Source organism: Bombina bombina, chromosome 9 (assembly GCF_027579735.1).
Source record: "Bombina bombina isolate aBomBom1 chromosome 9, aBomBom1.pri, whole genome shotgun sequence".
In the NCBI taxonomy this organism is placed as follows: domain Eukaryota; kingdom Metazoa; phylum Chordata; class Amphibia; order Anura; family Bombinatoridae; genus Bombina; species Bombina bombina.
This window is the reverse complement of record NC_069507.1, coordinates 192,842,902-192,855,187: the sequence shown is the minus strand read 5'-3', so window position 1 is coordinate 192,855,187 and position 12,286 is coordinate 192,842,902. Positions and strand designations below refer to the sequence as shown.

General features: G+C 36.0%; 1 protein-coding gene across 1 annotated transcript in view; it reads right to left on the bottom strand.

The window, feature by feature from the left end:
* The window catches only part of LOC128640494 (zinc finger matrin-type protein 4-like), a 269,542-nt gene that overhangs the window by 250,218 nt on the left and 7,038 nt on the right, over positions 1–12,286 (bottom strand). The gene's annotated exons all lie outside the window — the stretch shown is intronic.

Here is a 12,286-nt window from a genome sequence, read left to right as displayed (position 1 = left end):
TGCTCCCATGTATAAATTTGCATAGTTGGGGGCAAAGCGAGTACCCATCGCTGTGCCCCCAACCTGCAAAAAATATTCTCTGCCAAATAAAAAATAATTTTTATGCAAAATGAATGTTATTGCCTTTAGCAGGAAATCTCTCTGTGTTAAAGGGAGATGGTCATGTCTATCAAGACTATATCTGATACTTTCCACACCTGCATCATGTGGGATGCAGGTGTAGAGAGATGCTACATCCAATGTCAGCCAGATATAATCTGGTTCCCATTTAACATTGTCCATAATGGACAATATATGTGGGGTGTCACGTACATAAGATTTTAGTGTGATTACCATAGGTTTTAAGTAGAAGTCCACAAACTGGGATAAATTGCTTGTTAGGGAGTTTATGCCCGAAATGATTGGGGGATGTTCTAAATTTTTGTGGACTTTTGGCAAGTGATAGAAAATTGCCACTCTACATTTGTCCAATAAAAGGAAATCATATTCATTCCTAGTAATCACACCTGCTTGTAAGCTTTCTTCTAGAAAGAGTTTCAAATCTTTCGTGTAACGGCTTGTAGGATCACTTCTTAATTTGAGATAGGTGGCTGAGTCATTCAGGATTCTATAGGCTTCTGCCAGATAATCATCTTTGTCCTGAATGACTATGCCGCCTCCCTTATCTGCTTCCCTAATGATTATTGATTGGTCTTTTTTTAATCTATTCAATGCTTTCATCTCAAATTCATTAAGGTTTGCATTCTTTTTCAAGATCTGATTTTCCTTTTTACACAAGTCCATTAATTCTTTTTCTACTAGTTTGTAAAAAACCGGTATGTGGTTCCCCTGTGATTGTAAAGGGTAAAAAATGGACTTGGGTTTAAAGGAATGACCTTTTTTATACTCTTCATTCGATTTTTCTAAATCTAAAAGTAAATCTAGGGTATATTGGTCTAAACCTGTTGTTAATTTTTCCATACCCCAGTTGTCACATTCCAAGGAAATGAGGTCAGTTAGACTCTCAAAATCAGTTTCATTTATATTTGAATTTTGTTTTTTGTTTTTAGTTATTTTTGCAAAATGTCTGTTCAAAGTTAACTTTCTAATGAAACGATTTAGGTCAATAAACAAGTCGAAATCATTTGGCTCACTAGAGGGGGCAAAATTTAACCCTTTTCCTAGTAAACTAGTTTTCGGATGCACTTAAAATATGTTTAGATAAATTAAATATCTTAGTAAAGTTCTTACTATTTTCTACTTTCTCCTTTTTGATTCGTATAGCTCTTCCTCCTCTGTGTCCTCTTCGGACTCTATTCTTCTTTTGAGTTGTGCTGTTCGTGTTAAGTAATGGGTTATAGAAGGAGTTCCTTCCCATGTTCTTTCTATTGGTGGTTTCAATTTTTTCCCTTTTTCTAAAAAAGAAGAGGATACTGGAGCTATCGCTATATCTGATTTGTTACGTTCAGAGTCTCTATAGTTTTGATTTGTTACCATATTCTCTCTATTTCTGATGTTTAAATCTCTTGTATCACTTCTAAAATAGTGCGATCTATGTTCAAAATCTTCTCTTGATGTACTCTGTCTTGTATCATTATACATATATACATGATCATCTGTTGGGTAGTTTTCTGAAGGGTTCCTTTGTTGATAGTTAGTCTTTTGTTTATTTTTGTTTTTATTTTTGAATCTGTTGAAATTATTATTTTTTGGTTGGCCATTAATATATGTTCTAGTGTTTGGTTGAATTTGGTGATCCCTATATTGGGCAGCTCCTTGAGGTCTTAAATTATATGTTTGAGAATTGATGTTTCTATTTGTGTTTTTTGTTGCTGCTATCATAGGGCTATTTAATTCTGCAGTCTCCATTAAAGCTCCCTGTAAGTCTTGTTCATTTTCTATCCTTACTTTTTCTAGGGATTCGTCTAGATCTCTTCTCAATTTCCTATTTTTCCTATTTTTAATGTCTATTTCATAAACATATACCCTTTGTTTAGTTTCTTCATTTAGCTGTTTGTACAGAACATCTCCTTTATTATATTATAAGATTTGGCCACTACATGAGACGTTTTCTGTCTAATTGACATATTTTATAAAGTGTTAAAAGGTGCAATAAATCAAAATCAAAATTTCACAAACCAAAAAATTAAATGTGCGGCATAACATCTAATAGTTCAACCTTAAGGGACAAACAAGAAGTGTAAGGACAAACTGCTAAATATACATATATTACACATTGTTAATTTCAGTTTATTTTAACACTATACAACTGTTTAAGTTATTTGTATTAGTATTTGCTTTTACCAACAACTTGTGTGTGATTTTTTTAATCTTAATTAATCATTATCTTAGCACTGTTTGATCCCCTATTTTAGGGTGATATAACTTTAAGTACATTTTTTTATTCACAGATAGATGTGTGTTGTTAAATAGGCCATTTTCAGGGATAAACTTGAACAATCCGGGTGCCTAAAAGCTATGTCTGTTATTACCAGCAAATCAGTGCTTAGGACGTAAGGTGGGAGTGTCCCTTAACGCTGACTACAAAAGTTCAGCTGGTAAGGTGGGCGTCATCAAGCCTCTGACGAAGCGGTTGTTTACCGTGAAACGCGTAAGGCCACGCCCACCTTACGTCACTGCCGACAGACACGCCGAGAGCTCTCTTTAAGCATTACAAGAGAAGCATAGCGGTATTTTACAGCTCTGAATAGAGCAGATTGTGCTATATTTACCCAAGTTCATCTGTGATTGCTAACAAGCATATGAGGAACTGTGACCACTATTACCGGAGAGAATAATACTAAGCCTCATCTACGGAATTGAGATTTGAGGACTGCCTTTACAGCCCGGCGTTTTCCAGGCTATAAGTGGGGACACTTTGAGTATCCAATTGCCTTATCTTACCTCATATCGATTGAGGTCATATTTGTGAGTAAGGAATACGCTCCACAGCTTATCTTGTATTTTAAATGTTTGTGTAAATAAACCCAATTGATCTGCACTATGAGAGGTGTCTTTGTGCGCTTGTCTTTTTAGATATCTACAGCTGTACTACATCACTCAATCAGAACCTTGGGTGTTTCCTTGACGAGCTGCACTGAAATCATCTCCCTGCACATTTTCCACAGGAATATCATCAGAAGGATAAGACTGTCTTTTTTTAAATTCTAAATTATTCTATAATTGTTTCAAAATTATTTTATAATGTTTTTTACTTTATATTTCATGTATATCTGAATATTTTATATAGATTTAAATATAGGTTCACTTTTCACTGACAATAGTGATTAATTTTCAGGTTGTTTATTATAACACACTTGAAATTAGATCTGTTTCTAGAGAAACAATAGAACTATTAAGTTAATCTATTGTATTCTCTATAACTATTTTAAACTAGTACAATCATTTTAAAATTAGTACATATAAGTGTGCGCAACTTTTCTTTTATTTTCTAAAGGCAAGATTCACTAGTTGAGTCCTCTTTTGGAATTTAAACTAATTCATTTATTTTTTAAGGTTCATTTTGAGTAGCAGCACCTTCAACACAGAAAAACATGTGAACGTTTCATTATAGCAATTACTTCACCAATAGGAGACTAGATAGCAGCTCCTCAGTAGAAGAGGAGGAAGAGGATCAAAATTATGTAGACCCTATAGATTTGTTTGTAAATTTGGAGAAACTTAGTAAGGGATTAATCAATCAATATTATGACAAAAAAATCTTAAAAAGATATATTAAAAAAGGCATTATTCCAAAAGGCCTAAGACTACAAAAAACACCCATCTTTGATTTAGCAGAAGTTGAATATCATACGGAGTGGGAACAAGCATTAAATGACTGTTCAAAAACATTTATTAATATACTAGTTAAATACAGAGACTATAAGTTCTCTAAAATTAATGAGGAAACTAATAAAATTAGAGAAGAACTAGAGAAACATAAAGGAGATGTTCTGTACGAACAGCTAAATGAAGAAACTAAACAAAGGGTATATGTTTATGAAATAGACATTAAAAATAGGAAAAATAGGAAATTGAGAAGAGATCTAGACGAATCCCTAGAAAAAGTAAGGATAGAAAATGAACAAGACTTACAGGGAGCTTTAATGGAGACTGCAGAATTAAATAGCCCTATGATAGCAGCAACAAAAAACACAAATAGAAACATCAATTCTCAAACATATAATTTAAGACCTCAAGGAGCTGCCCAATATAGGGATCACCAAATTCAACCAAACACTAGAACATATATTAATGGCCAACCAAAAAATAATAATTTCAACAGATTCAAAAATAAAAGCAAAAATAAACAAAAGACTAACTATCAACAAAGGAACCCTTCAGAAAACTACCCAACAGATGATCATGTATATATGTATAATGATACAAGACAGAGTACATCAAGAGAAGATTTTGAACATAGATCGCACTATTTTAGAAGTGATACAAGAGATTTAAACATCAGAAATAGAGAGAATATGGTAACAAATCAAAACTATAGAGACTCTGAACGTAACAAATCAGATATAGCGATAGCTCCAGTATCCTCTTCTTTTTTAGAAAAAGGGAAAAAATTGAAACCACCAATAGAAAGAACATGGGAAGGAACTCCTTCTATAACGCATTACTTAACACGAACAGCACAACTCAAAAGAAGAATAGAGTCCGAAGAGGACACAGAGGAGGAAGAGCTATACGAATCAAAAAGGAGAAAGTAGAAAATAGTAAGAACTTTACTAAGATATTTAATTTATCTAAACATATTTTAAGTGCATCCGAAACTAGTTTACTAGGAAAAGGGTTAAATTTTGCCCCCTCTAGTGAGCCAAATGATTTCGACTTGTTTATTGACCTAAATCGTTTCATTAGAAAGTTAACTTTGAACAGACATTTTGCAAAAATAACTAAAAACAAAAAACAAAATTCAAATATAAATGAAACTGATTTTGAGAGTCTAACTGACCTCATTTCCTTGGAATGTGACAACTGGGGTATGGAAAAATTAACAACAGGTTTAGACCAATATACCCTAGATTTACTTTTAGATTTAGAAAAATCGAATGAAGAGTATAAAAAAGGTCATTCCTCTAAACCCAAGTCCATTTTTTACCCTTTACAATCACAGGGGAACCACATACCGGTTTTTTACAAACTAGTAGAAAAAGAATTAATGGACTTGTGTAAAAAGGAAAATCAGATCTTGAAAAAGAATGCAAACCTTAATGAATTTGAGATGAAAGCATTGAATAGATTAAAAAAAGACCAATCAATAATCATTAGGGAAGCAGATAAGGGAGGCGGCATAGTCATTCAGGACAAAGATGATTATCTGGCAGAAGCCTATAGAATCCTGAATGACTCAGCCACCTATCTCAAATTAAGAAGTGATCCTACAAGCCGTTACACGAAAGATTTGAAACTCTTTCTAGAAGAAAGCTTACAAGCAGGTGTGATTACTAGGAATGAATATGATTTCCTTTTATTGGACAAATGTAGAGTGGCAATTTTCTATCACTTGCCAAAAGTCCACAAAAATTTAGAACATCCCCCGGGACGCCCAATCATTTCGGGCATAAACTCCCTAACAAGCAATTTATCCCAGTTTGTGGACTTCTACTTAAAACCTATGGTAATCACACTAAAATCTTATGTACGTGACACCCCACATATATTGTCCATTATGGACAATATTAAATGGGAACCAGATTATATCTGGCTGACATTGGATGTAGCATCTCTCTACACCTGCATCCCACATGATGCAGGTGTGGAAAGTATCAGATATAGTCTTGATAGACATGACCATCTCCCTTTAACACAGAGAGATTTCCTGCTAAAGGCAATAACATTCATTTTGCATAAAAATTATTTTTTATTTGGCAGAGAATATTTTTTGCAGGTTGGGGGCACAGCGATGGGTACTCGCTTTGCCCCCATCTATGCAAATTTATACATGGGAGCATGGGAGGATAAATACATTTGGCAAAATAACCCTTTTAAAGATAACATCATAGTTTGGAAACGTTACATAGATGACGTAATTGTCATCTGGAAAGGGGAAATTAATGGAATTGAGTCATTCTTTGAATACGTGAACAAGAACGAATTCAATTTAAAGTTTACTAAAAATGTCAACAAATTACAAATAGAATTTTTAGATATTATTTTGTCGGGTAGTGGAGACACTATCATGACTAGTCTATTTAGAAAGGAGACAGACTCGAACAGTTACCTCCACGCCAGAAGTGGACATCACAAGAATTGGATAAGGAATATTCCTTATGGCCAATTTCATAGGGTGAGGAGGAACTGTTCGAGTCTGGAATCTTACGATAGAGAATCAGAAATGCTAAAAACCAAATTCAGAGCGAAAGGTTATCAAGAGAATTTGGTGGAAAATGGGTATAAAAAAGCCCGTGAACTAGAACGCTGCAACCTATTAAAACAGAAAGGGAATAAAAATCAAACAATAAAGAATAATAATAAAAACAACCTGTTTTTGACAAAGTATAATGATAAAGCTTGGTGTATCAAGAAAGCAATCAGGAAACACTGGCATGTACTTCTGGAAGACACAGTCCTTAAAGATACTCTAGACATTGTTCCAACAGTGGTATTTAAGAAGAATCAAAATTTGAAAGATATTTTGGCTCCAAGTCGCTTAAGACAGGATGCTAAATCCAATTGGCTAAATAGAGCAAATTTTGGATTTTTTAAATGCAATCGTAAAAATTGCAACACATGCCCCATCATAGATACAAACAATAAACAAATAAAATCACAAGTTAATGGTTTCACAAAACCAATAAAAAGCTGTATGAATTGTCATTCTAAATACGTAGTATACGTATTAGAATGTGCTTGTCACTGTCAATATGTAGGCAGGACCAAAAGAACTGTGAAGAGGAGGGTCCTGGAACATATATCTAATATAGAGAAAGGTGACGTATCTCATGGAGTGACAGATCACTTCAGAAGGGTACATAATAATGACCCTTCCAGTCTTCGCTTCAAGGCTATTGAACAAGTTACATTAGACGAAAGAAGGGGAGATAGAATGTTACGCTTACGCCAAAGAGAGACCTTTTGGATTTACTCTCTCCAGACTATGGAACCCTTGGGTATGAATAGGGAAGTTGATATCCAGGCCTTTTTAACATAATATATAGTCTCCAAACTACAATAAAATTCTATGGATTAAGAACTAAATAAATCATGAGCATTGCGTGTGGAATTAGGTGTATCTCGCGAGTGTATATACACATATAAAAAAGTGTGTGTGGCACTCTTAAGCGTTTATACCTCCATTTACAGTATATATGGTATATGCATTTGTATATATATATATATATTATGTATACGTGTATATGCGTACATACATAGAGATGTGCGCATATATAGCACTAGTGCACATATAAATTAGAACCCTAAATAATTGCCTTGCTATTTTTTAATAAGTAAAGTTTTAATATAAAATATAATATACCTCCATAATAATAGATAATAAGATTTGGCCACTACATGAGACGTTTTCTGTCTAATTGACATATTTTATAAAGTGTTAAAAGGTGCAATAAATCAAAATCAAAATTTCACAAACCAAAAAATTAAATGTGCGGCATAACATCTAATAGTTCAACCTTAAGGGACAAACAAGAAGTGTAAGGACAAACTGCTAAATATACATATATTACACATTGTTAATTTCAGTTTATTTTAACACTATACAACTGTTTAAGTTATTTGTATTAGTATTTGCTTTTACCAACAACTTGTGTGTGATTTTTTTAATCTTAATTAATCATTATCTTAGCACTGTTTGATCCCCTATTTTAGGGTGATATAACTTTAAGTACATTTTTTTATTCACAGATAGATGTGTGTTGTTAAATAGGCCATTTTCAGGGATAAACTTGAACAATCCGGGTGCCTAAAAGCTATGTCTGTTATTACCAGCAAATCAGTGCTCAGGACGTAAGGTGGAAGTGTCCCTTAACGCTGACTACAAAAGTTCAGCTGGTAAGGTGGGCGTCATCAAGCCTCTGACGAAGCGGTTGTTTACCGTGAAACGCGTAAGGCCACGCCCACCTTATGTCACTGCCGACAGACACGCCGAGAGCTCTCTTTAAGCATTACAAGAGAAGCATAGCGGTATTTTACAGCTCTGAATAGAGCAGATTGTGCTATATTTACCCAAGTTCATCTGTGATTGCTAACAAGCATATGAGGAACTGTGACCACTATTACCGGAGAGAATAATACTAAGCCTCATCTACGGAATTGAGATTTGAGGACTGCCTTTACAGCCCGGCGTTTTCCAGGCTATAAGTGGGGACACTTTGAGTATCCAATTGCCTTATCTTACCTCATATCGATTGAGGTCATATTTGTGAGTAAGGAATACCCTCCACAGCTTATCTTGTATTTTAAATGTTTGTGTAAATAAACCCAATTGATCTGCACTATGAGAGGTGTCTCTGTGCGCTTGTCTTTTTAGATATCTACAGCTGTACTACATCACTCAATCAGAACCTTGGGTGTTTCCTTGACGAGCTGCACTGAAATCATCTCCCTGCACATTTTCCACAGGAATATCATCAGAAGGATAAGACTGTCTTTTTTAAATTCTAAATTATTCTATAATTGTTTCAAAATTATTTTATAATGTTTTTTACTTTATATTTCATGTATATCTGAATATTTTATATAGATTTAAATATAGGTTCACTTTTCACTGACAATAGTGATTAATTTTCAGGTTGTTTATTATAACACACTTGAAATTAGATCTGTTTCTAGAGAAACAATAGAACTATTAAGTTAATCTATTGTATTCTCTATAACTATTTTAAACTAGTACAATCATTTTAAAATTAGTACATATAAGTGTGCGCAACTTTTCTTTTATTTTCTAAAGGCAAGATTCACTAGTTGAGTCCTCTTTTGGAATTTAAACTAATTCATAAATATATATATATATATATATATATATATATATATACTGTATATATATATATATATATATATATATATATATACTGTATATATATATATATATATATAGAGAGAGAGAGAGAGAGAGAGAGAGAGAGGGCAAAAAAAAAATAGTGAATTGAATCAATCACAAAAAACAAAATAAGTGATAAAAATGTGATCACAATAAAGGATAAATCATCCACATTTAAGTCCTTCAAAAAATCTTCTCATTGAAGTTCCATGAAAAACAAGAGAAAACAATAATAGTGCAATATTGTCTGAGAAATCATAATATCCAATGTCATGTCGGTAATGTACTCACATATGTTGGAGCATAATTATGCTCTATAAATCGTGCATGCCGTATGATTTAAAGGCTCATACGTAGCCAGTCCAGGAACCTTTGGAGGCGTAGCCAGATATGGGTATACAAGGGGCTCCATTAATGAAGCAGCGGATGATGCTTCTGAGTCCCATTATTTCAGGCTCGCCTGGAATGGAAGGTAAGAAGCAGTGGTCCGCCACCTTTTACAATCAGGATGATTGACAGTCCCTGCTAGTGGCCAATTGACCACCACTGAGCAGGGAGCGGCATTGCACAACCGTATGCTGTTGGCATTTAGCACAGCGTATGCTGTTGGCATTTAGCGATGTTGAGCGGACATGATTCGCTATAGCGAATCATGTCTGCTCAACATTTAATAAATTTACCTCAAGATGTTTATTAAAGTAATTGCATAAAAACAATTTGTATAAAAACAAAAGTGTTAACAGTCAGCGCATGTAGATTCCCCATGTATTGAAAGTCCCAACTTTATGCTTAAGCCATTATTGTGGGCACCAAGTACGGCTATGTCAGTTATAACAGGACCATTTAATGGGTCACAGTCTTACAGATAAGTGTAATGTATTCCCTTTGTTGAGTTCCGACACATGTTCCACCTGTTTCAACGGCTTTCGCAAGGATCTCCTTACATATACATTCGTACAGAAATCTGAAAACAAGTAGGGTTCCTGGACTAGCCAAAAAAACAAGATTTCTGAGCGCTCCAAATATTTGGTAGTGAAGGACTAATAACAATGCGTGAAGTATCCAAAATATATTATTGCACTCTTGCACACATAAACCTGCAGCTAATTCTAAAGACAAAGAGATACTCCTCGGATATCTCTTTTAACAGTAATATAACAAACAAGGGTATAGAAAGCGCTGGTTATTACAATGAGCTAATACCGCATAAAAATGATGATGAGCACAATAGTGTATGTGTTTAAATGTTTGTGAGACCCCTATTAGGATATAAAATGAATGTACAGTCTCCCTGGTCACAATAGAAAACCAAAGATTATCCCAAAAAGTCAGTTCTCCTTTGAGTAGATGTGTGCAGATCCTCAGGGACAAACACTAAATCAAACTCCACAATGGAGAAAACAAAAGAAGAATATAAAGAAATTCATAGGAAATAGAGCAGGGTGAAGAATTAATAACAGTAAAAAAGAAAAGGACAAATGTGAATAGGCCCTGAAGGAGAGTGTAAAAATCTTCAATCTGACAGATAAGACATTTAATGAAAATGCTGTAAAGATCTTAAATAATGGTCTATCATTTGCACCCACAAAGGGCCCAAATTCATTCACTCTTTTCATTGGCATGCATAAGTATATACGTAAACTTACCCTAAATAGACATTTTGAAATAAAATAGACAGGGGTATATGGGAGAGAGTGAAGACATTAATGTGGATCAACTGACCAATAATGATCTAGAAACTCTATTAATACTAGAGGGACTAGGGGTACAGTCAGACATAATTGGGGGCGCTCATCAAAATGAACAAATTATTGATTACAAAGGAAAAACATATTTTAAACCCACATCAACCTTTTATCTGACTTATTCAAAGGGAAACTTTATTCCAGTTTTTGAAAATCTTGTTTTACAAGAATATTGTAAAAACTATAAAATTAAGAAAGACAATACCACAGAAAAAAGAAAAAATGGAGATTGAGAATCTAAAAATGATTTAAATATCGTGATAAGGGAACATAGAAAGACAGACGCGCCACATGGCCCAATATTGTTTGATGAAAATGGAGATATGTGTGATAAATACACTCACATTTAGTGAGTGCAGAAGGAGCAATCTGGTGTCAATAGCAGTCACCCAGAAGTGTGTATTATCCATTTTATTAAGCCTGATAAAACAGCCACTGTTTGGCTGAGAAACGTGTTGCTAGTATCCTATATAATAAAAGGCCAAGTGTGTTTGTCCGAAGCTGTCATGCGCAGTAGAGACTGCGCGCAAGGACAAACACACTTGGCCTACCTCACCTGGCATCTGGCGTGGAGTGGGCGTAACCGGACGGGCATGACGTGGGCGGGGCCGGACGTGACGTGGACGGGACCAGGCGTGATGTGGGTGGGTGGAGGGGGGCCGGATGCGCCGTGAGAGACAGAGAGCTCTAAAGAGGGGGGGGTAGAGAGAGCAGAAGAGGGGGGATAAAGAGAGGGGGAGAGACAGCAAAAGAGAGGGGGAGACAGCAAAAGAGGGGCATAGAGAGAGCAAAAGAGAGGAGGGAGAGAGAGCAAAAAGATGGGGGGAAGAGAGAGAGCAAAAGAGAGTAAGAGAGTCAGCAAAAGAGAGAGGGGAGAGAGAGCACAAAAGAAGGGGAGAGAGAGCTCAAAAGAGAGGGGGAGAGAGAGAGCACAAAAGAGGGGGAGAGAGAGCTCAAAAGAGAGGGGGGAGAGAGAGCGTCAAAGAGGGGGGGAGAGAGCGTCAAAGAAGGGGAGAGAGAGGGGGGAGAGCGTCAAAGAGGGGGGGAGAGAGAGAGCGTCAAAGAAGGGGAGAGAGCTCAAAAGAGAGGGGGGAGAGAGAGCGCAAAAGAGAAGAGGGAGAGAGAGCGCAAAAGAGAAGGGGGAGAGAGCGCAAAAGAGAGGGGGGGAGAGAGCGAAAAAGAGAGGGGGGAGAGCGCAAAAAAGGGGGGAGAGAGCGCAAAAGAGGGGGGAAGAGAGCACAAAAGAGGGGGGAGAGAGAGCAAAAGAGGGAGAGAGAGCGCAAAAGAGAGGGGGAGAGAGAGCAAAAGAGGGGGGAGAGAGAGTGCAAAAGAGAAAGGGGAGAGAGCGCAAAAGAGAGGGGGGAGAGAGCAAAAGAGGGGCATAGAGAGAGCAAAAGAGAGAGGGGAGAGAGAGCAAAAAGAGGGGGGAAGAGAGAGAGCAAAAAGAGAGGAAGAGAGTCAGCACAAGAGAGAGAGGGGAGAGAGAGCAGAAAAGAAGGGGAGAGAGAGCTCAAAAGAGAGGGGGAGAGAGCACAAAAGAGGGGGAGAGAGAGCA